Here is a 23,383-nt window from a genome sequence, read left to right as displayed (position 1 = left end):
TATAAGGCCAGTTTACTTTTTTTTTTTTTAATGACACCAGCTTATATAGCTCCAGCCGACGCTTTAGAGTTCTATAGCATGCAAAGATGATCCCTCCTCTAAATCTTTCCAGCGTGCTGGAGGACAGCTCACCTTTGAAAAACCTCTTTGGTGACTTCATGGCCGTGTGTCCCTGGGAGCATAGTGAAGTAAGAAATTTGAGCCATTATAATGTGTAATTCAATTTTTTAAAAATCCATCTTTTTTTTTTTTTTAAATCTGAGAGCTTTGCAAGCTCTCTGGTTTGCATTTCCCAGGGCTGCATTTAGCTCAATTGCACTCATCGGTTACAGAGTAGTACAGGATTTACCTCAAAAATACGTCAAAAACTCAGTCACTGATAACGCACTTAGTGCTGAGGGCGGGCAGGCAGAAGTGCGTGAGTGGGGGGATGGGGGGTGCCTGTGGGCTGCTGTACAGCACAGACAGGAGGCCTAGGTCACAGCCATGTTTGATGGCACCTGCACCTCTGGGCCGGTGTCCACCCAGGGAAGCAATGATGTAGACGTGACCAGCACTAGGGCAGGAGGGGAGACCCCCTGTGGAAATCCTGTGGCTCCCAGGGCCCTGATGCAGTGACAGAGGGGTGCTGTGTCCTCCACGGCCCTGGCCTGGCCTGCACAGTTGGCCAAACTGCTGCCCTGTGCCTCTCCTCTGATGACATCTTTTGCTCCTGTCGCCTCCTGCGCCCTCTCCTCTTTAATCAGGGATGTGGTGTTGCTAGGGACAAGCTGTGGGCAGGGCAGGGATGTGAAAGTCCAGGGCTTTAGCATTCAGAGGGACTGTGATCTGCTTGGGGCCACACAGACAGGGCCAGGGGCAGGGCCAGGGCAGACCTCCTGGTGTCGGGTATTGGTTTCCGTTACTTTTTATTGATGTTTATTTATTTGAAAGGGAGAGCAAGAGCGAGAGATCTCTTCCCTCTGCTGGGCCAGGCCGAAGCCAGAGGCAGGCAGTCCTTCTGGACCTCCTCCTGCTTGGCTGGCAGAGACTTGGTACTTGAGCCATCATCTGTTGCCTCCCGAGTGCATCAGCAGGAAGCTGGATCAGAAGCAGAGGCAGAGGTGGGACTTGATCCTGGGCATTCTGATATGGGATGCAGGCTGCTCCACAACTCCTCCCCCCCCCCCCCCCCGCTTTTTTAAAAAATTTTTTCCAGTAGCTAAGAAAACCTGCCCAACTTGCTGTCACCAAATAGACTCAGGGGTCTCCACTTCCCAAGTTCCCTTCATGTCCCCTACCACCACTCCTCTACCCTGCGACAGTGCACAGCAGTTCTCTCCCAGGCCGCCAGACAGGACTGGTGAAGTAGTGGCCCTGAGAGGAAGTGGCTGTGTGTGTGTGTGTGTGTGTGTCCCAGTCCCTGGGGCCCCAGACTTCATCTCTTGCTGCGGTTTGTTTTTCACACCGTGCCACCCCCCAGAGGACCACAAGGGGGCGGGCTTCTCCCTTCTATGCCAAGCTCAGGACCCAGTGGTTTTGCCACCAGTGTCCATGAAACCCAACATCCACAGACCCTGGCACAGGGCCTGCGTCGAGCGCAGACAGTGAGAGGCTGCAGACCAGCCAGTGTGTCGCAGGTGCTCAGCATCAGGCTGGTCAAGGCAGCCTGGCCCTCTGGAAGGGGTCATCATCTTTCAGTTCCTGCAGCAGCCACTGTCCCTCTGTGGTCTCGGAGGCCAGCTGGCCGAGGCGTCCCACACGCTGTCCCTGATCTGGCCTGGGCTTCTCTCACTCCACTGGGAACACCAGTCGCAGTGTCCAGGGAGCAGGCAGCAGGTTGTTGAAGGGCCTGGGTCAACGTGCGCATCAGCTTCACCTGGCCCGTGGGCCCGCCCACCCGAGCGCTGGGGAGCGCAGCCGTGTGGAATGGCTACGGCCGCACCTGCAGGGAGTTCAAGGGCCTTGTGGGACATGCGGGTTCAGACAGCCTGTGCTCAGGAGCTGCGACAGAAGGAGGGAGGAGCTAGTGCCCTGGGCAGGGAACATTTTGAAGTAGCTAGAGCTCTTTGAGGGGTGAAACAGGCTCTCTTGTGAGAGAGTGAGCTCCCTGTCTGTGGGGGCACACAAATACAAAGCCGGATAACCAGGCTGCCATAGGGATCACGACATGGAAGGTGAGGTTGGGATAAATTATGTCCTAGTTCCTTGACGGAGTTAAACGCTGGGATTCCATGAAATTTGCTTCTGAATTAATTCAGTTTCTTAAGTACCAACTAGACTTGGAAACGGAGCCTGACTGCAACGGAAGGAGCTAGGACGGCCGCCCACCTGTTCGGGCGGCATTCTGCCTCCATGGCGAGCACTCGGAGCCAGAGGGGGCGGTGGGAGCCCAGGGACCCGACAGGTGACCGCTGGAGGCCCCGAGGGCCCCGAGTCCAGTGCCTCTCTCCTGCAGCGTGGCCTGTGCTTCCACGTCCAGCTCCTGCGCCTGCTCTCGCAGCTCCCTAAGGTCCTGGGAGAGCCGCGCGCCTGCCCCTTCTCTAGGGTCCCCCAGCCTCCCACAAGGCCCTGCGCTGTTGACGGTCTAGGCCCCTCCCAACTGTCCTTGTTCTCCACTTCCTGGAAAGACACTCAAACTCAGGAAACATACCTCGCTCGTTGTTCCAGTCCCATCCATGGCGCTCGTTCTCCCCGGCCTCCCCCCGGGGACATACTGACACACAGTAGGTGCGCTTTGGGACGGAAAGGTCCTTGGGGCCACCGGACACCATGAACCTCGTGTTTCTCCAGCTTACATGGTGCCATGTTTTCCTTTGAAAGTGAAACTTTCATCCTGGGAAAATCGCAGCAGCCACAAGCGTACACGGCTGTGGTTTAACAGCATGTCACATTCCTGAAACCAATGCTCCCTGGCTATTTGGCCAAACAAGCTTTCCTTCCTTTGAAGTAGAGTCAACTCGAGTTAGAACCCCGGGACGGGGGTGGAGACGCGGCCCTGGACTGCGTGGTGGGTTTTCTGGGTGAGAGTTATCAGGTTGCAATATTCGCAGCCATGTCCCCTCAGCACAGAGCTGCCCCGCGCTCCGAGACTCCCCACGGCTGCCAAGCCCTCCCGAGTCGGGCGAGAGCTTAGAAATCCACTTGCGTGTTTCTCATTGTAGACGCTTCAGTATTTTTATCTGAAGTCGCTACTGGATTTGCTTAAATTCTGAAAGGAGGACAAGGGGCTTTGCTGGTGACAGATGCCTGGGGCCGGTGTTGTGGCGTAGCAGGTAAAGCCACCTCCTGAGACTCTTGGATACCATATGGGCTCTGGTTGGAGTACTGGCTTCCCATCTAGCTCCCTGCTGTGGCCTGGGAAGCAGTAGAGGATGGCCCAAGTGCTTGGGCCCCTGCACTGGCCTGGGAGACTTCAAGGAAGTTCCTGGCTTCGGCTTGGCCCAGCTGCAGCTGTTGTGGTATTTGGGGAAAGAACAAGCAGGTGGGAGACCTCTCTCTCTGTCTCTCTTTATCTCCCTCTCTCTGTAATTCTGCCTTTCAAATACATAAAAAATAAATCTTTAGAAAAACATAAAGAAACCCCAACTGTATTATTGTTTGTGTTCCTGCTGGGTGACAGGGCAGGTGAGCCATGTATTCGGTATTACATTGTCTCCAGGTGCTTGCTCCTCACCCCACCCGTGGGAGTGCGGGGAGAATCCCGAGCTTCGTGGCCTGCAGCTTGGCAGATGGAGCAGATCACGGGCCTTCCTGGCCGGGCTCAGGGCTGGGTCTGACATGCGGAGCCCCTCCTGCCCAAGAGCAGAAAATGGGTTCTCTTGCCGCTACCTGCCCTCCTTTTTCGCCAGTTTATTTATTTATTTATTTTTGACAGGCAGAGTGGACAGTGAGAGACAGAGAGAAAGGTCTTCCTTTGCTGTTGGTTCACCCTCCAATGGCCGCCGTGGCCGGCGCGCTGCGGCCGGCGCACAGCGCTGATCCGATGGCAGGAGCCAGGTGCTTCTCCTGGTCTCCCATGGGGTGCAGGGCCCAAGCACCTGGGCCATCCTCCACTGCCCTCCCTGGCCACAGCAGAGAGCTGGCCTGGAAGAGGGGCAACCGGGACAGAATCCGGCGCCCCAACTGGGACTAGAACCCGGTGTGCCGGCGCCGCAAGGCGGAGGATTAGCCTAGTGAGCCGCGGCGCCGGCCGCGCCAGTTTATTTATTCTCGTTTACTTGAAAGGCAGAGTGACAGAGACAGATCTTCTCTCTGCTGGCTCACGGCTCCAAATGCCTGCAATACTCAGGGCTGGGCCAGGCCAAAGCCAAGAGCCCAGAATCCCTCTGGGTTTCCCATGTGGGTGGCAGGAGCCCATGCACTTTGAGCCATCCTCTGCTGCCTCCCAGCATGCATTAGCAGGAAGCTGGATCGGAAGCAGAGGAGTCAGGCGCTCTCATATGGGATGCTGGTGTGCAAACATGGGCTTTCTCCGCTGTACCACAACACCCACCCAGACGGTGGTCTCCGCAGGTGAGAAGCCCTGCTTGTGCCAATCAAGGGTTCTAGGTGACAGCATACATCGGAATCACTGGCTTGAAATGGGCCTCCTGGGCTCCACCTGAGTTTCTCAGGAGACCCAAGAATTCGCATTTCTAGCAAGTTCCCAGGTGATGTTGCCGCTGTGCTGGGCCGGTGACCGCGCTCTGAGTTCCACTGATGAAACGTTTCTGATCTGTAAGCCAAGAATCACCGACTTCGGTGGGCTCACAGGTGATGTGGGCTGGGTGGAGAGACGGCAGGAGGCCGGTGGGGGGAGCGCAGGGACCCTCTGAAGACGGCTCTGTCCGTCCTTGACCTGTAGGGTGGAAGAGCTTGTTTTGAACTCTTTGTTTTTCAGGGGGTGCTGGATACCCAGAGCTCCATGAGAATGTCCTGGTTTTTGGAGGCTGGTGGCTAATTCCCATGAAAAGAAATTGGCAGGCAAAAGGAAACTTGCTGGTGGCCCCGCTGGCGGCCAGGTTGCAGATCTGGGTCTCTTGACCCTCGCGGGCTCTGTCTAAAGTGGCTGAGCTGATGAGCTGAGTTCCAGCCTAAGGCACTGAGGGAGGTTACAGTGTCCGAGGGCTGGATCGGAGCCGGAGGATCTGCTTCCAACACGGGACACTCAAATGGTCATAGTGGCCATTTGGGTGGGTGAACCAATGGAAAAAGGAAGACCTTTCTCTCTCTCTCTCTCTCTCTCTCTCTCTCTAACTCTGCCTGTCCAAAAAATAAAAAATAATAATAAAAACATGGCCATTGGCAGGAGGTCTCAGGGTCTCCACAGGGCTGCTGGGGGACCCTCACACATGGCAGCTGGCTTTGCCCCGAGCAAGTGATGTACACAAAGCGACAGCAAGAGGCCTCACTGGCTCTGTGACTCACCTGGGAAGTTCTACGTCACCATGGCCATCATGTCCAATTGCTTTTACAAGTTAGCTCTATGCCCTGCAGGGCAAAACTGCACGAGCGTGTGGCTAGCAGGGGCTGCAATGCCGGGGTCCGGCCCGGAGGCTGGCTGCCGCGGGAGTCTCGGGGTCACGTGGATCCTCTTGTCCTCGCTGTAAAGCATTCTCATCTCATTTCCGGGGCTTTCCTTGCTCTCTAATATTTTCACCATGCCCTGCCACCCCTGAACACGTACAGCTACCATCAGACAGACCTACTGCAGAATTTCGCAGCTGGCCGCAGTCTGAGGAGCCATCTGGGCCGCGGGGGCTTGGGTGGAGTCCAAGCGAGTGGACGCTTCAGCTCTTCTGGCTGCTCACGTGTGCAGCCAACTTCATTCATTGCCGCCACTTTCCCAGGTCCCAGAGCATCGGACCTGGAGCTCATCCAGCCGCCGGGAAGCAACTGTCCCGGTTTGCCCAGCGCCCAGGGGTTGCCTGGGACTCCGGAGGTTTTTTTTTGTTTGTTTTGTTTTGTTTTGTTTTTCTTGTGCTTAGCTTGGACAGTCCCTGGGATTTAGTTCATACAGTGGATGTGAATTAACCCAATTCTTACCAGCGTGGTCCGCGGGCCAGCAGCATCTACGTTACTTGGTTACTGGTTAGAGACGCAGTGTCTCAGCTCCCGACCTAATGAATCCATCTGTGGTTTAGCAAGAGTCCGGGTGGATCTTACGCACAAAGATTTGAGACTCTCTGGGTGGAAGCAGAACCTGGACCTGGGCTGTCTCTGGGGAGAGTGAGATTTCTTGTCTCTGTGGCCAAAATGGACCTAACAATGATCGGCTTGTGCTGTGGCCATCTGACCTTCAGACACAGATCTTACTGTTTCTTCCTGTGTCCCCCAGAACTCCCTAAAAGGGAAGACAGAAAATTTCACTGTTGGAAGGAGATGAAAAGTCCCAACGCTCACCTGGGGTGGAGTAGTGGTTTTCACAGAATACGAGTTACAGCTGAAATTTCCCTCCCGCCCAAACAGAATGCCCTAAACAGCCCAGATGAGGGGAGAGGGCTGGGCATTTAGGTTCTTCCCAGGGTCTGACACTGCGAGCCGTGTGCAGTAAGTTTCCTGGTACCTATAGCCTTGGGTGCAAACCAGTGCCCTATGCCTGTGGGTTTGATTTCCCACAGTGAAATTGCTAGGTTACAAGGAATGTGCTTTTAAAATTATAATGGAAGAGGGGTATAGTGGGTAAGGCTGCCACCTGCAGTGTCGGCATCCTATAATGGGTGTCAGTTTGAGTCCTGGCTGCTTCTCTTCCAATGTAGCTCTCTGCTGTGGCCTGGAAAAGCAGTAGAAGATGGCCCAAGTGTTTGGACCCCTGCACCTGTGTGGGAGACCTGGAAGAAGCTCCTGGCTCCTGGCTTTAGATTGGCACAGCTCCAGCCATTGTGGCCAGTTGGGGAGTGAACCAGCGGATGGAAGATCTCTCTCTCTCTCTCCCTCCCCCCTTTCCCCTCCCCCTCCTATCTCCTTCTCCCCTCCTCTCTCCCTCTCCCCTCCTCTCTCCCTCTCTCCCTCTCAGACTCTCCTTCTCTCTCTGTGTAACTCTGACTTTGAAATAAATCTTTAAAAAAATTATAATGGAAGAGTGGGTGTTCAGCTCAGTGGTTAAGATTCTGTTTGGGATGCCCTCTTCCTATATTGGAGTGCCTGGTTCAAGTCCTGTCTGGGCTTCCTCTCTGGCTTCCTGCAAATGTGCATCCTGGGAGGTGGCAGGTGATAGCTCAAGTACTTGGATCCCTGCCATCCATGTGGGAGACCTGGATTGGAATCTGGGCTCCTGACCGGGACATCGCAGATATTTGGAGAGTCAATCAGTGGATGGATGATCTCTCTCTCCCTTTCTCTCTCTGCCTTTCAAGTAAAGTGAAAAAATAATTAGGAACAGTTATAATGGATATCTCATATGCCATCTGAAGAGGAGTGTTTGGAAAAACAGCGGTGGTATTATGGGAAGTTAGGGGGCTGGAACAATGTGAGCATGACAGACATCCATGGGCTCAAGGGCCAGCTGGGGTTCGCTGTTACTCGCCAGCGGGGGCTCAGCCAAGTGGGAGAGATTATTCACACTTTCCAGAGACATTTATTGCTGCTGCTTCTGAATATGTGTTGATTTTGTAATGGAGAATCTTAAGGGGCAGGCATTGTGGCCGAGCAGGTGCCCTGGGCACCCACATCCCGTATCAGAGTACCTGGGATACGGCCCTACCTCTGCTTCTGATCTAGTTTCCTGCTCGGGTTTCTGGAAGGCACATATGATAGTTCAAGTACTTGGGTTCCTGCCATCTACGTGGGAACCTAGTTGAAGCTCTTGGCTCCTGTCTTTGGCCTGGCCCAGCTTGGTTGTTGCAGGCATCTGGGGAGTGAACCAGAGGATAGAAGTCTCCCTCCCCCTCCCTCTCTCTGTCTTCCTTCCCTTCTCTTTGTCACTCTTTCAAATAAGTGCATTTTTAAAAAAGACAATTCAACTGAAGTTAGAAGTTCTATTTCAATTTTCTGTTTCATTTTGACATTGGTGATCTTGCCCTAAGCTGATGTCAGCCAAAATAATTTGTTAAAGATTTATTTATTTATTTATTTGAAAACCAGAGTTACACACAGAGAGAAGGAGAGGCAGAGAGCGAGAGTGAGAGCGAGAGAGAGATCTTCCATCCAATGATTCACTCCTCAATTGGCCACAACAGCTGGGGCTGTGCTGATCCAAAGCCAGGAACCAGGAGCTTCTTCTAGGTCTCCCATGCGGGTGCAGGGGCTCAAGCACTTGGGTATCTTCTGCTTTCCCAGGCCATAGCAGAGAGTTGGATCGGAGGTGGAGCAGCCGGGACTAGAACGGGCACCCATATGGGATGCTGCCATTGCAGGCAGTGGCTTTACCCGCTATACCACAACGCCAGCCCCAGCCAAAATAATTTGAATTAAATCTGACCTTAGTCATTTGTGGGGTTTTGTTGAGAAGAAATCTGAAAAGACAGAGGAGCAATGTGTGTGTGTGTCTGTGTGTGTGTGTGTGTGTGTGAGAGAGAGAGAGAGAGAGAGAGAGAGAGAGAGAGGGACTGGAGATCATGCACTTCTAAATTTCCATCATTGAAGAAGTGAGGGAAAGAGTAGAGATCAACAGCTTTTTTTGTTGAACTGTTGCACACACAAAGTCTAAAGATATGGCTGTCTTGTGGGAGATTTATTCAAAACAAGTCTCTTTGCTAGAGGGAATGTGTTTTTCTAAGTGAGAATAGAACTTATTCTCAATCTGAATTGCAAATCCTTCCGAAAGGAAAGCAGAGTGGGAAGGAAGGGGACTGTATGGCAGGAATGAGTTCTTTTTTTTTTTTTTTTTTTTTTTTGACAGGCAGAGTGGATAGTGAGAGAGAGAGACAGAGAGAAAGGTCTTCCTTTTTGCCGTTGGTTCACCCTCCAATGGCTGCCATGGCGGCTGCGGCTGGCGGACCGCGCTGATCCGAAGCCAGGAGCCAGGTGCTTCTCCTGGTCTCCCATGGGGTGCAGGGCCCAAGCACTTGGGCCATCCTCTACTGCACTCCCGGGCCACAGCAGAGAGCTGGCCTGGAAGAGGGGCAACTGGGACAGAATCCGGCACCCCGACCGGGACTAGAACCCGGTGTGCTGGCACCGCTAGGCGGAGGATTAGCCTAGTGAGCTGCGCCACCGGCCAGGAATGAGTTCTTTCACTACGCTTCATAAACATTTCCTGAGACAAGCTTTAAGAAATCGTAATTATTTAAAAAAATTTCAGTATCCTCCTGGTCTGAATATTTTAGATAAATCAAAATAACCAGCTGATTCTTTACACCATCGAGCTGGTTTGAGTCGGGCGGGGTGGGGGGAACTCCTCACCTCTGCAGCTGGATCATAGCAAGTGGAGTGTGTTTGGCAAGCTGTGGCTCTGGAAATCAGATTTGTCTGCGGAGGAAAAAGCACTTGGTACAGGATAGGGGCAGGAGCAGTAAGCCGGCGTTTGTGTGACTCGGGCTGAGCACTGTGCAAGGCGATTTGTGTTCATGGGAGCTGTTATAGGTCATTGTCAGTGCTCTCTTTACACTGAGCATCGTTATACCCACTTCTCAGCTGAGTAAACTGAGGCTGGGTGGTGTCAGCTGGCTTGCCCCAGGATCCCCAGGTCACTGTGAGTTGTGAGATTAAACTTGGGCACGGGCAGGCAAGAGGAAGAGTGGGCACAATGGGCTGCGTCAGGGAGGGGACAGAAGCCAGAGACGTCTGGGAGGTGGGCGACTCTGGATCACGCTGTGACGGGTGGGTGAGCCCCAGCTCGAAGGCTGTGGGCACTGGGCCCAGGGCAAGGTCCCTGAGAGGGTGGGGGACCGGAGCAGACGCCGGTTTGCGGAAGGGACCCCGAGGTACATGTGGGCCTGTGGAGTGGGTGCTCACAGGGCATCCGGGGCCCAGGCAGGTGTCAGGCACGTGTGAGGTTCCCGAGAGCTGAGTCTGGGGGGAGCACACGACAGCAGCCTGGCAGGGGGTGGAAAGCCAGCTTAGCGCTGAGCTCTGGGGAGCGGGGGACCGAGGCGGAGTTGCACGGGAGGCCAGGAGGATCATGGGAGCCGAGGCAGCACAGAGCCTTTGGTAGTTGTGTTTTCTTCAAGTCTCTTCAGGAGGTCGGCCCGAAGAGGGAGCGGGAGAGAGCGAGAGGGAGCGGGAGAGAGCGAGCCTACAGGGAAGCTGGGACAGTCACATGGACTGGGGTTTGAGGCACTGTGCTCCTGTTATTAAAGCAGACCAGCAAAACCTAGACCTGCCAGGAGCTCTGCTTTCTCCCTAAATGCACACCGTGGACTCGTGCGCATGGGAGCCCAGTGGAAGGACGCCGCGATTCTGTGCTTTAGGGAGGGCAGGAGCCCCTGCGTGGACCTGGCGCGAAGGCAGCCCGGTTTGCACAGGCTCCTGCCAGCACTTCCCACTCATCCCGCCAGGGGCGCCCGGGAGGCCGGCTCCCGGCTCCCACGGGCAGGTGCCCCACGGAAGGTGCCCTGCATCAAAGGCTGCCCATTTGCCGGTGTGGCTTCCTGTGCCCACCAGGGAAGCAGCAGGAACGCGCGGGAGGAGGCTGCAGATCTGCCTGGCGCATCTGGCATGAATTTTGGCAGCTACCGGAACCTGACTTGGGGAGGGAGGGGGAAGCGCCCTCCGGTGGGGGGCGGGGCAGGTTTCAAGGCTTCCGGGAGGACCTTCCAGCTCCATGTGCAGTGGCTGCTGCTTGTAGTTGTGCGCAGGCGTGAGTCGCAGACCTGCCTCAGGGCTTTTGCACTTGCAACCCCTCCAGCATCCAGCCCGCCCCCGCCGTCATCTTCAAGTCTTCATTTTACTCAGATGTCACCTCTTCAGGGCCGGCTTCCCCAGCACCCTGGTTAAAGCCCCTCCCTTCCTCCCTGGCCACTCCCTCCCTCTCCCAGCGCTGCTACTCTGCAGAGCACTGGAACGCCCTGTCATTTGCTAGTTTATCCTGTTTCCATCATCCTTCTGCCTCAGGGCCTAGCAGGTCTTCACGGAACAGGGACTTCAATTCTATTATTATTTAATTTTTTATTTCATTTGAGAGGCAGGCAGACAGAAGGGAGAGAATTCGCCCATCTGCTGATCTGTTCTCCAAATGCCTGTGACATACCGGGCTGGGCCAGGCCAAAAGTGGGGGTGGAAACTCGATCTGGGTCTCCCATGGGTGGCAGGAACCTGTGTCCTTGAGCCAGCGCCACCTGCTGCCTCCCAGAGTGTGCATTTGTAGGGAGCTGGGGTGGGGATGGAACTGGGACCCACACCCAGGCTCGCTGAGTGAGATGCAGTTGTCCCAACTGCGAGGCCAAATGCCTGCCCTTTAATTGGGATCGTTAACACTGCTGTACCCCAGCAGCTAGAACACAGTGCCTGGCCCACTGTACGTCTTCAACAAACATTGCTGAATACATGAGTACGTAGCTTAGCGCAGAGCCGTCTCCAAAATCCTGTGTGAGAGTCCCTGTAGGCTAAGGCTAGGTGTGGTGGGGTTGTCACCCGCTGCAGCTGGGGTGGTCATTTTTGTCTCTTCCGGATGAGGACAGAGGGGTCTTGTGAGGGTGCCCACCAGGCTCGTGGAGGACTAAGAATTCATTAATTCGGGTTGGGAGGCGCTGATCACCAAGGCTGCTGTTGGCCTTCCCCCGGCTCCTTTTTCCAACTCCCTGGGCCTGTGGAATGCTCAGGAGTGATGGCAAGGTCACGGAGGAGGCCAATGTTATGGGTTGCAAAGAGGGGACAGTGGCAGAGGGGGCTGCTGGACGCAGCTCGCCACAGAGCAGGGCAGCCCCAGCTCCCTGGGTTGCACCTCTGCTGACGGGCGTGGGTGAGTGTGGCTCTCCTGGGTGAGCGGGCGGACTGGGGTTCTTGGAGGGGATGCGTCTCAGACGTGATGTAGTGAACACTCATGTGGTGACAGGAGTGGAGGGAAGCGGGAAATGGTCACCTGCCCAACCCTAGAAGAAGATGCTGGGGTCCAGCTGATTCCAGCCTTGGGGGATGCTGAATAGAGGCCACGGGGTGCTACTGTTCCAGGCTTCTGACCTGCAGAGCTGTGGTGTGACAAACGGGTACTGATTCAAGCCACTGGGCATGTTGTGTCACCATAGACAACCAGGACGGTCACAGATCTTCCCCACGGGCTGTGGCATTGGCTGAGCACTGGGGACAGAGAGAGGGCGGGACACATGGGCCCTCGCCCACAAGGAGCTTGCTCTCTGATCACAGACAGCCCCTGTAGCCCAGGGTGTAGAAGTGGGGCCTTCTAGAAGTGAGCCAGATTGTCCTGACTTCAGACCGTGGCTCTGCCTTTGGTCCCCTGGTCTGATCATGGGTAAATCCCCCAAGCGCCCTGTGCCTCCACATTCTCCTCTATCAACCAAGGACAGGAGCGGTCCTGCAAAGGTTTAGGGGGGCTCAGTGCAAGAACACCGGCAAGTGCTTTGTGTTCGTTTGGGCCTGCTGTGGGATACGGCTGCCATCTGTTAGCTGCCATCAGCTCACGTCCTGATCTGCGACACGGGGAACCCCAGGCTGTCATTCACACCCAGCCCCAGCCCGGAGAGATGTGGGAAGCAGGGATGGCCGTGCCTCGCTCATCCCATCGGCAGTGGTGGGGCTGAGAGGAGCGCCTGAACCTCAGTCTGCAGGCTCTGTCCTCTCCCGGCCCCAAGGGGCCGCTCGCAGGACTCAGCAGCTGTGGGGTCCGGAACGGCCCGCACGTTCTCCTCCTCCTCCATCGTGGCCAGTGGTGGTGATGGCAACAGAGGGATTTCTGGGAACCTGAGGATTACCTGTTGCAAGGAAGCAGAACTTGGCTTGTTCCCCGCCCCAGGCTCCGCTTGGCTGAGGGTCTGGCTCCAGTGGGGGATGGAATTTCCCCTGGAAAAGGTTAGGCCACTGAAACCCCTAATTAATCTAACTTTTCTTATCTATGTGGCATGGTTTGAGCTGCCTTTAATGTTGTGGCTGAAGAATGCTTTGTATTGTAGTGTGGATGAGGGTGTAGGAAGTACCACTGGGTCCATTGTTTTTGGAGGACTCTCTTGGTGCAAAATGCACCAAAAAATTATGAAATTACACTTATGGGGGCCAGTGCTATAGCGCAGCGGGTTAAAGCTCTGGCCTGTAGCACCAGCATCCCTTATGGGTGCCAGTTCAAGTCCCAGCTGCTCTATTTCCAATCCAGCTCTCTGCTTTGGCTTGAGAAAGCTGTAGAAGATGGCCCAAGTCCTTGGGCCCCTGCACTCACGTGGGAGACCTGGAAGAAGCTCCTGGCTCCTGGCTTCGGATCAGCTCAGTCCGGCCATTGCAGTCATTTGGGGAGTGAACCAGCAGATGGAAGACTTCTCTCTCTTGCTCTATCGCTCTCTGTAATTGCCTTTCAAATAAATAAAATAAATCTTAAAAAAAATTACACTTATGCCATGTCCTGAGGGTATCAATTTTAGCTTTTGAGAAAATATTTCACTAAAGGACACTCATCGGGGCATGTATTACAGAAAGCCTTGAGAGCAACCCCATGGCCACCAGTAGGGGACTGGGAAATGATGACAGCCCCTCAGGAGGCCAGAGTGCTGCACGGCTGTTCTCAGTGATGCCTGGGTACTGACAGTAGTCAGCCTCAAAGGAGTGAGAGCGAGAATGACAGCTCTCGAGTCAGATCCCCTGAATCCAAGCCCCATTCCCACCATTTAATTGCTGAATGACATTGCACAAGGCACTTAACTTCTTTTGAAAAAAATTAAATTAGTTTCAGAGAGACAGAGTACATGCTGCCATCTATTTGTTCACTCCCCAAATGGCCACAAAAGCTGAGGCTGTGCTGGGGCCAAAGTTCAGGACCAGGAAGTCAGTCCAGGTCTCCTAGGTGGGTAGCAGGAAGGCCATTATTGGAGCCACGCAGCAGCCTCCCTGGGTCTGCCTCAGCACGAAGCTGGGGTCCGGAGCTGGAGTCGGGAGTTGAACCTAGGAATTCTGAGATGGGTCATGGGCATGTTAACCACCAGGCGTAACACCCACCCCCATTCTTTAACTTCGCTAAGCCTCTACCCCTCTGTCTACAGTGTGGGTCACTCAGAGTTTTTGTGAACGTTAAATGAGAGAAGAGCATGAGCTGCTTAGCAGAGCCCAATGGGTAGTAAACACTTTGTCAATGGCTTTTACTAGTCTTGCACTCCCACATTTGCTTTCAAAAAGATTTGCATCGAAAAGGTAAGGAAGAAACGGAAGCAAAATGAAAATGGTTGTTTCTGGGGCTGGGAGTGCCTGCATGTGGTGCAGTTCCCTTGTTTATTTGCAGAGTGTGCCACAGAACCTCTGAACTACTTTTGGAAAAAAAAAAAAAAGGCAGGGGTGGGGTGGAAGGGGGAGTCATGAGCAAGAGAGGAAGGAAAAGAAAATGACCTTGAGTTATTGGGGCCTTCGAGCTCTGTTTGCTCCACCACTCCTGGGTGTTGGCTTAGAAGCAGCTGCTGAGGGTGTTTCTCCCATGGGGGAAAAGGGGCAGGAGTGGGCCTGCCAGGCCTTCAGACCCACTCCCCTGCCTGGGAGCTGAGCTGGCCAGGCCCAAGTCCAAGAGACAGGGAGCCCTCCCCATCTTGTCAGCCCAGGAGCCAGGGAGAATTCCTCAGGGGCTGCCTCTGCCCCTCTGTCCTTGGGTTTGCTCTGTCAGCTGACTGTTCATTAGCACAGGCCACCAACCCCTCAATGCAAGCAGCTGCCTGCGGGGACAACCAAACCCTTGCAGTCTCTGCAGAGGAACAGCAGGGGGCTTCCCCAGATGTGACAGACAGAGGGGGCTGTTTGGAAGGTTCTTTATGTATTCTGGATACAAGTCACTTGTGGTTGCAAGCACTTTCTCCCGTCACGTGGCAGCCCCTTTTAGTCTTTGAACAGTGAAATTTGTAGCTTCCCAAGTTTTTGTCTCTTCACTTTGGATAATATTTCCAGCTTCTTTATTTACCGGATAGATTTTTTATTTAGAGTCTGCATGTGGATGTTTTGAATCACATCTTCTTTGGTACCAGATATTTCTGTATTCGTTTACTTATTACAGGGTGTACTCCCAGGCCTTTCCACACTCTTGGCTGTTTCACCTCAAACTTGGGAGTTCTGTGCATTCTGCCTGGATTTCCCTGTCCACGTGCTGTGGCCTGAGAATGCTTTGGAGTCAGGAAATTGGAGCAGACCTAGGGCTGACCTCACTCCTTCACTCTCTTAGGGGTCACTGTCCTCTGGTGCTTCCCACCAATGTCTGGAAAACTGTTGGCTTCATGTATGTTGTCCTTTCTCTTTGGTTGTTTCAGGTAAATCTGGCTTCTGTTCATCTTTCTTGGTTGGAAGCAAAGGGAACGCTCCTCCTTTTAATGAGATCAAGTTCAAAGAGCAGAACATGGACCATTTCAATGTGAGTAACTCAGAGGCAGTTAGCAGCTTGGTACAGCTGTGCCATCACCACGCTGTCTAGTCCCTAAACATTTTCATCACCCCAAAAGGAAATTTACTAATATTACCCTGCCCTCCACTGAATCCCTGGCAATCTCCAATCCACACTGGGCTTCCACGGGCTTATCTGTTCTAGATGCTTCATATAAATGGGATCCTGTAGTGCGTGACTTTTTGTGTTGTTTCTCTCACTGAGTGCGTTTCTGAGGTTATCCTCCTGCTTATAAGTATCAGTACTTCATTCCTTCTGGCTGAGTACTGTTCCCTTACATATATACACTGCACTTTGTTCATCTGCTCACATGCTGATAGACACTTGGGCGGTTTCTACCTTTTGGCTTTTCTGAAAAGTGTACCTGTGAACATGCATGCACACAGATTTCTGTCAGTCTGTGTCTTCAGTTGCTTTGGGCACGTACTCAGGAGTGGCATTGCTGGGTCACATGAAATCTATGTTTAACTCTTTGAAGAACCATCAAGTTCTTTTACATAGTGACTGAGCCATTTTGCATTCCCATCCTGTTTTTTTTTAGGTTTTTAAAAACTTTTTATTTTAAAGATTATTTATTTATTTATTTATTTATTTTTTTTTTGACAGGCAGAGTGGACAGTGAGAGAGAGAGACAGAGAGAAAGGTCTTCCTTTGCCGTTGGTTCATCCTCCAATGGCCGCCGTGGCCGGCGCGCTCGGCCGGCGCACCGCGCTGATCCGATGGCAGGAGCCAGGTGCTTCTCCTGGTCTCCCATGGGGTACAGGGCCCAAGCACCTGGGCCATCCTCCACTGCACTCCCTGGCCACAGCAGAGAGCTGGCCTGGAAGAGGGGCAACCGGGACAGAATCCGGCGCCCCGACTGGGACTAGAACCTGGTGTGCCGGCGCCGCAAGGTGGAGGATTAGCCTAGTGAACCGCGGCGCTGGCCATATTTTAAAGATTTTAATTATTTTTGAAAGGTAGAGCTACAGACAGAGAGAGGGAGAGACAGAGAGAGAGAGGTTCTTCCATCTGCTGGTTCACTCTCCAAATGGAAGCAGTGGCCTGAGTTGAGCTGATTTGAAGCCAGGGGCTAGGAGCTTCTTCTAGGTCTCCCATGTGAGCACAGGAGCCCAAGCACTTGGAACAACATCTACTGCTTTCCCAGGCCATAGCAGAGAGCTGGATCGAAAGAAGAGCTGCTGTGATTTGAACAAGTGCACATATGAAATGCTGGCCCTGCAGGCTGAGGCTTAACATACGATGCCACAGTGCTGCTCCAGTTGTAAAAATTTTAAGGTATGATTCACATGCCTTAAATAGAACCCATTTTGCATGTTTTGTTCGGTTGGTTTTATTAAATGTACACATATCTGTGATCACAGCGATCAAGAAATAAAATATTTCCATCACTTTAGAAAGTTTCCTCATGTCTATTTAGAGTTAATTACTCCTCCTGTTGGCCGGTAGTGTGTTTTCTGTTTACAGATTGGTTTGACTGGATCAGAACTTCATGTAAATGGGCCGGCGCTGCGGCTCAATAGGCTAATCCTTCACCTATGGCACCGGCACACCAGGTTCTAGTCCAGGTCGGGGCACTGGAATCTGTCCCGGTTGCTCCTCTTCCAGGCCAGCTCTCTGCTGTGGCCTGGGAGGGCAGTGGAGGATGGCCCAAGTGCTTGGGCCCTGCACCCCATGGGAGACCAGGAGGAAGCACCTGGCTCCTGGCTTCGGATCAGTGTGCTACGCTGGCTGCAGCGGCCATTGAGGGGTGAATCAATGGAAAAGGAAGACCTTTCTCTCTGTCTCTCTCTCTCACTGTCCACTCTGCCTGTCAAAAAAAAAAAAAAAAAAAAAAAAAAAAGAATTTCATGTAAATGGAATCATGCACTGTATATTCTTTTAGGTATGAAATTTTTGCTCAGCATTTCCCCCCCGGATTCTCTCATGTTGATGTATATATGTCCTTCTTTATTGCTGAGTAAAACTCATTTTATTGATACACCAGTTTGTTTATCCATTCATCTGTTCAATGTACCTTTGGGTTGTTTTTGGTTTGAAGCTGTTATAAACAGGGCTGCTCTAAGCATTTGCAATGTAAGTCTTGAGTTAATATCTAGGAGTAGAACTGAGAGGTCAAAGGTATATGTGTGTTTAACTTTGAAAAACATTCCCAAAATGCTTTCTATTTGGTTGCTAAGTTCATTGATGATATTGCCCATCTTCTGTGTCCATAGTTTTTTTTTTATTAAGATTATTTACGGCCAGAGCCACAGCTCAACTGGCTAATCCTCCACCTGCGGCACCGGCACACCGAGTTTTAGTCCTAGTCGGGTTGCCCCTCTTCCAGGCCAGCTCTCTGCTGTGGCCTGGGAGGGCAGTGGAGGATGGCCCAAGTGCTTGGGCCCTGCACCTCATGGGAGACCAGGAGAAGCACCTGGCTCCTGCCTTTGGATCAGCACAGTGCGCCGGCCGCAGCACACCGGCCATAGTGGCCATTGGAGGATGAACCAAAGGAAAAAAGGAAGACCTTTCTCTCTGTCTCTCTCTCACTGTCCACTCTATCTGTCAAAAAAAAAAAAAAAAAAAGGATTTTATTTATTTATTTGAGAGGTAGAGTTACAGAGAGGGGAGAAGAGAGAGAAAGGTCTTTTATCTGCTGGGTCACTCCCCAAATGGTCACAATAGCCAGAGCTGAGCCAGTCTGAAACCAGGAGACTGGAGCTTCTTCCAGCTCCTCCATGAAGGTTCGGGGGCCCAAGCACTTGGGCCATCTTCCACTGCTTTCCCAGACCATAAGCAGAGAGCTGGATCAGAAGAGGAGCAGCCAGGACTTGAACAGGCGTCCATTTAGGATGCTGGCTCTGCAGGTGGAGGTTTAGCCTACTGTGCCACAGCGCCGACCCCATTTACTTATTCTATCAAGTTTTGAGACAGTAGTGTGAAAGTTGCAAGCTAAAACTGTGGATTTACCTATTTGTATTTCTCTCTTCATTTCCTTCAGTTTTACTTGTGATTTTTGAAACTTTATTATTAGGTGTATATATATTTAGGAATGTTACATCTTCGTAAAGAGTTGGTCCCCTTACCATTATAAAATGTTTCCCTATGGTATTCTTTTTTAAAATAGGATAACATTTTGGTGCTATTTTTAAAAAAAGATTTATTTATTTATTTGAAATTCAGAGCAACAGAGAGAGAGGGAGGAAGGGAGGGAGAGAGAGAGAGCGCGTGCGCGCACGAGTTTCCAACTGCTGATTTTCTCCCCAGAATCACTGCAATGGCCAGTGCTGAGCCAGGCTGAATCCAGGAGCCAGGGACTTCACCCAGGTCTCCCACACAGGTGCAGGGCTATCTTCCACCACTTTCCCAGGTGCGTTAGCTGGGTGCTGGATTGGAAGTAGAGCAGCTGGGACACAAACCATGAACCAGTGCCCATATAGGATGCCACTGTCACAGGTGATGTCTTTACTCACTACGCCAAAACACTAGCCCCTCCTTTGGTATTCTTTGTCTTCAAGTCTCCTTTGTATTATATTAAATAGCCTTTCTAGACTTCTTATTCTGTTTGCATGTAAATCAGTTTCTATGCCTTTATATTCAGCTTGTTTCTGTCTTTAACATCATTTATCTTCTGTATGTAGTGTGTATCTGTGTGTTTGTGTTTTACTTATTTGAGAGCTACACACACACACACACACACACACACACACACAGAGGGAGAGGGAGAGGGAGAGAGAGAAACTCCTATTTGCTGGTTTATTCCGCAAAAGCCTGCAATGGCAGGGATTGGGCCAAGCTGAAGCTGGGAGCTGGAAACTTAATCAAGATCTCTCACATGGGCAGCAGGAACTCAAACACCTGCTGTGTCCCAGAGCCTGCACTGGTAGGAAGCTGGCAAGTGGAGCCAGAGACTGGCGCTAATCCCAGTGCCTGATACGGGATGAAGGTGTCTCAACTCCTAGGTCAAATGCCCGCCCCAGATAGTATATATGTTAATCTTACTTTTTATCCAGTTGAACAATCTCTAGAATTGAATTGAAAATTTTACATTAAAAATGTTTTTCTCTGAGAGGGAGAGGAGAAGGGAGAGAGAGATGTAGATAGAGAGGGCTCCCATTTGCTAGTTCATTCTCCAAATGTGTGTGTGCGTATGTGTGTGAGAGAGACAGAGAGAGAGAGCAAGCGAGTGAGCTCCTATCTGCTCGTTCATTCTCCAAATGTCCACAACCACTGGGGCTGGGCCAGGGCTCGGCTGGGACTGAGCCTGTGACCTGAGAACTCAGTGCAGGTCTCCCACAAGGGTGGCAGCAACTCAGTCCCTGGAGCTGTCACTGCTGCCTCCCGGGGGCTTTATTAGCAGGAAGCCAGGATCCGGAGCTGGTGCCAGGAACGGAACCCAGGGAGTCTGGTGTGAGACCAGGGCGTGTTAACCAGAGTCTCAGCTGGCAGCTGACTCACACCGCCCACCCCAGAGCTGTTACATTTGGTCATTGATTTGCTGATGTAGATCTGCCTTGCTACTTGTTCTCCAGCTGTTTATTCAGTGTTTGTTTCTCTGTCTCTCCTTGTTTGCTTTCTTTTGGGTGAACCAAGTGGTTTTTGATATTCTATTTTATTCCATTTATGTTTTTTTCTTGGCTATCTATTTTAAAATGTTTGAAATGGTTTGTCTAGGGCTAAGAGCCTGCATTCTGATTTAAGTCTGTTTAGAGTGGATTTTTATCACTTTTCATGTATCACATCTGTTGTCCCTAATACTTCTTTTTTCTGACTGTCCACTTCACAACCACAGTAACCTTACAACAGGACACATCTGTATACCCAAGCCATTTACAGGAGCCCTCTTATTTCCTAGAATAAACATGATTTTGACATGCTACTTTTCCTCAATGCGCTCAGTATAGAGGGGGAGACAGCAGTGTAAACAGAGTTGCACCACGAAGAGGTAAAGAGAAAGGGAAGCCTCCAATGGGACAGAAGAGGCCTCAAGAGGACTCAGTAAATCTAATCAGAGAGTGGGAATCCAGGAGGACTTCACACAAGAGGTGCTAGAAGTGAGCATGGCTTAGCAGGTACAGAAAGAGAAAAAACATAGGCAGAAGGACCTAGGGAGCCCCGTGCTTCAGTGTGGCTGGGCCGGGCAATAAGCAGCAGGGGAGAGTGTGTTCTGAGCATTACCGCTAGATCGTGGGGAGCCCTCTGGGTTCTGGCAAGTTCTCACCTCCATGCACCTGTAAGCAGAAGCCACTCAATAGGAAGCCTGGACACACTCAGATGTGTTTTAGGCACTGAAGACTGAGCTGGAGGGAGGAGACAGGAGGGCAGGGATCGGCATTCTCCCCCTGGGAAACAATGGCTGCTCCCAGTGGCCAGAGTCAAGGGGCGCAGAGGCAAGCACTGCTGAGAAGTACATCCATGGAGCCTTATCATCAGTGGGATGTGAGGAACGAAGGAAGGAGGCCTCTGGTAGGACTAAAGGAAGACGGTCCATTCACCAGGATGGGGGACATAGACCAAGGTCAACGTCAGGAGCAGGGAAGATGGGCAGTGCCGAGGGCAGCGCCACCTGTGGGAGGCTCAGCTGGGAATGTGGGACAGGCAGCTGCAAGCCCGGCCCGGAGTTGCGGGCAGTGAGGAATGGAACGGGGATTTGTCAATGGGTGGTGAGGGAGGTGGCGCGGCAGCTGTGGCTGTGGAGGAATCCGACCGGGCTGACCATGGGGAGCTGGAAGAACAGGTAAGCAGCGGGGCTTGGAAGGGGCCCGAAGGGAAGCCACCAACAGGACATCAGCTCACCAGAATCCCACCCTCTGAGGGGGCATGGCTGGTTTTATTCGCTTGTTAAACAATCCCTAGGTTTGTCCAGCTAACCTGAGAGGACATTTCATGCTAGCAGAGCACGTGGGGGCTTTGATAGAATTCTTACTAGTGCGCCAATGTCTGCTTGCCACAGCCTGGGAGACTGGGTCATGTGACCCAACCCAGTGGGTCACAGTCCCTGCCACTGTGTGGGAGGAGGAAGCAAGAGGCTCCGTTCCCAGCTTTCTCCCCCTAGAGGGTCTCGTCTTGGTGGTCAGAGTCCCAAGAAAGGTGCAAGAAACTGCTGTGTGCTGATGACCTACTATGTGCTGGGCACTGCCTAGGCCATTTGCTAGCATTATTTGTCCTTCAAACCTCAATGAGGAGGTGTGAGAAAACTGTTAGCTAGTTCTAATTCCAAAAATCCCAAAGGCTTGGAATTCTGGAATGTGCTTGTGAGCAGAATTCTTTGCCCCTTTAACATTTCCCCCCCGTTTAGTATCTCCAGTTGTCCTGTTCTGCTGAGCTCATGGTACTGGGGAAACAGAGCTTCCTGACTCTCTCTATTTTTATTTTTTAAAAAAGATTTATTTATTTGAAAGGCAGAATTAGAGAGAGAGAGAGAGAGAGAATGAATGAATCTTTTATGCACTCTTCAGATGGCTGCAATGGCCAGGGCTGGGCCAGGCCAAAGCCAGGAGTCAGGAGGTTCATCTGGTCTCCCGTGTGGGTGGCAGGGGCCCAAGTACTTGGACCATCTTCTGCTGCTTTCCCAGGAGTGATGGCAGGAACCTGGATCAGAAGTGGAGCAGCCAGGACTCAAACCAGCACTCATATGGGATGCCAGGGTTGCTGGTGGTGCCTTAACCCGTGCACCACAATGTTAGCCCCTGACTCTATTCTCAAAAGTGTAAGAACATTACTAATAGTATTTAAGGAGGGAAGGATTTTACTCGCAGTATAAACAAACAAAAATTGCTTTGGGAGCTAGAAGGAGAACAGAGAGCCCTCTTTCGCCACCAGAGCTGCAAGGGAGGCACTGTGTGGTGGGGGTCAGATGAGGGGACAAGAATAGCCTTCTAGAAGGTCCAAGCTCCAAAGGCAGCACAGAAGCAGGAAGAGAGGTGCCCACAGGTGCCTTGCCGACAAGAACAGGGGTCCTCGGGGGTGACCTGTGTGCAGCTGTGGCTGGAGCCTGCTGTGCCCTTTCCCGTTACTGGCTGTGCCCTCCTCCCATCTTCCCTTTCCAACCTGGGCACAGGCCCTGGAAAGGGAAGGGGACAGTGGTTGCTGGTTAATTGAGTCTTGAGCAAAAAAACTCACTGGTCTGGGACACTTGCTGACTATTCCTGCGTGACTGATTTCAGGCTGCCGCTGGGAGGTCACTGAATGCAGAATTGGGAGGAGACAACACAACCACCCCTTGGAAGCCAGACAAGGCAGCTCTGGCACAGCACCGAAATCCTCCGGAAACCCCCTTGGAAAAGACTAGAACGGTGACTCCTTATCAGCAAAAGAGAAATGAAGTTGATCTTTAAGGAGCATACTGGCTTATTTTTCTTGCTCACCTAATTCATGGTTAGAGATTGTGCCCCTCCCTACCTCCCTCCCTCCCTACCTCCCTCTCTCCCTCCCTTCCTTCTTTCCTTTCTTCTTTCTTTCTTTCTTTCTTTCTTTCTTTCTTTCTTTCTTTCTTTCTTTCTTTCTTTCTTTCTTTCTTTCTTTTTTTCTTCTTTTTTAAAAGAGGGTGATGGGCCAGCGCCGCGGCTCAATAGGCTAATCCTCCACCTAGCGGCGCCGGCACACGGGGTTCTAGTCCTGGTCGGGGCGCCGGATTCTGTCCCGGTTGCCCTTCTTCCAGGCCAGCTCTCTGCTGTGGCCCAGGAGTGCAGTGGAGGATGGCCCAAGTGGCTGGGCCCATGCACCCCATGGGAGACCAGGAGAAGCACCTGGCTCCTGCCATCGGATCAGTGCGGTGCGCCGGCCGCAGCGTGTCAGCCGTGGCGGCCATTGGAGGGTGAACGGGTGAACCAACGGCAAAAAGGAAGACCTTTCTCTCTGTCTCTCTCACTATCCACTCTGCCTGTCAAAAAAAAAAAAAAAAAAAAAGATGGTGATGAGGGTAGCCACAGGCCAACCATACAAAAGGGGCTAAAGTGAGGAGGGAAAGTTTTTTTTTTTTTTTAAGAT

At 52.2% G+C, this 23,383-nt stretch overlaps 1 long non-coding RNA gene across 1 annotated transcript; it reads left to right on the top strand.

Moving 5' to 3' along the window:
* The first annotated feature begins 1,952 nt into the window (after positions 1-1,952).
* On the top strand, positions 1,953-22,731 carry LOC149121970 (uncharacterized). The gene is made up of 3 exons (XR_016221081.1): positions 1,953-2,156; positions 15,282-15,382; positions 22,561-22,731. It is a non-coding gene; the product is annotated as an uncharacterized LOC149121970 (long non-coding RNA).
* Positions 22,732-23,383: the final 652 nt, after the last annotated feature.

Source organism: Oryctolagus cuniculus, chromosome 15, assembly GCF_051225735.1.
Source record: "Oryctolagus cuniculus isolate XC-2025 breed Fujian yellow rabbit chromosome 15, ASM5122573v1, whole genome shotgun sequence".
Classification (NCBI taxonomy): Eukaryota; Metazoa; Chordata; class Mammalia; order Lagomorpha; family Leporidae; genus Oryctolagus; species Oryctolagus cuniculus.
This window is presented reverse-complemented; position numbering and strand designations above follow the sequence as displayed.